The sequence below is a fragment of the Gossypium arboreum genome, chromosome 13 (genome assembly GCF_025698485.1).
Source record: "Gossypium arboreum isolate Shixiya-1 chromosome 13, ASM2569848v2, whole genome shotgun sequence".
NCBI classification, from domain to species: Eukaryota; Viridiplantae; Streptophyta; class Magnoliopsida; order Malvales; family Malvaceae; genus Gossypium; species Gossypium arboreum.
This window is the reverse complement of record NC_069082.1, coordinates 92727368-92728496: the sequence shown is the minus strand read 5'-3', so window position 1 is coordinate 92728496 and position 1129 is coordinate 92727368. Positions and strand designations below refer to the sequence as shown.

At 37.4% G+C, this 1129-nt stretch overlaps 1 non-coding gene across 1 annotated transcript; it reads left to right on the top strand.

The window, feature by feature from the left end:
• Window positions 1-351: 351 nt before the first annotated feature.
• LOC128287313 (small nucleolar RNA R71) lies at window positions 352-458 on the top strand. Its single transcript, XR_008278012.1, has one exon. It is a non-coding gene; the product is annotated as a small nucleolar RNA R71 (small nucleolar RNA).
• Window positions 459-1129: the final 671 nt, after the last annotated feature.

The following is a 1129-nucleotide window of genomic DNA, read 5'->3' as shown; positions in this document are numbered from 1 at the left end:
TTGCGACCATAAGGTGGGTATTCTGAATTGCTCGTTCCTCCTCCACTTGCATTGTATTGCATTATTGGGTGAACCTGTGAAGAACCAAGTAAACCTTCAAATTTTCTATTAAAAATTTCTACCTGATTAGAGAGCATGGTGACCGAATCGATGCTAAAAGTGTCGGCCGCTTTTGTTTGCTTTGTCCTCATGACTTGCCACGATAATTATTCAGTGACATCTCTTTTATAAATTCATAAGCCTCCTCAGGTGTCTTATTATTGATAGTCCCACCAGTAGCTGCATCAATCATCTGTCTAGTTAAAGGATTCAGGCCATTGTGAAAAAGTTTGAATCTATAGCCAGAGTGGTAACCCATGGTGAGGGCACCTTCTCAAAACTTCCTTGTTTCTCTCCCATGCATCATAGAGTGTTTCTAAATCCATCTGCACAAAAGAAGAGATATCATTCCTCAATTTAGTCATTTTATCCGGCGGAAAATATTTAAGTAAGAATTTTTCGATCATTTGTTCCCAAGTAGTGATTGACCCTCATGGTAACGAGTTCAACCACTATTTAGCCTTGTTCCTCAATGAAAAGGGAAATAACCGAAGTTGAATGGCATCATCAGAAACACCATTGATCTTAAAAGTGTCGTAAAACTTTAGGAAATTTGCCAAATGAGCGTTTGGATCCTTGTCCTACAAACCATCAAACTGAACAAATTGTTGTATCATTTGAATTGTGTTAGGTTTCAGTTCAAAATTATTTGCAGCAATAGCAGACCTAACTATACTTGACTCAGTTCCTGTTAAAGTAGGTTTAGTATAATCATACATAGTGCGCGGAGCAGGATTCTGATTTACTGGATCAGCAACAATTGCAGGAGGTAGCGAGTTTTCCTAATTTTCAGCCATCTCCTCAGTTGTGGTGGAAATATCGTCCTCTTTCCCTTCCTCTATGTATATTAAGCTTTGCCTTATTTCTCTTCGGTTTCTATGAGCTACGTGTTCAGTCTCACTATCAAAAAGTAATGGTCCTGACGGGTTTTTTCTAGTCATAAACTATAAAAAACCTGCCAGAAGGAAAAGGCAAATTTAGTAATGTAAACAAAAATAAAATTTAAATTGCAATAGAATAAATGGCTAAA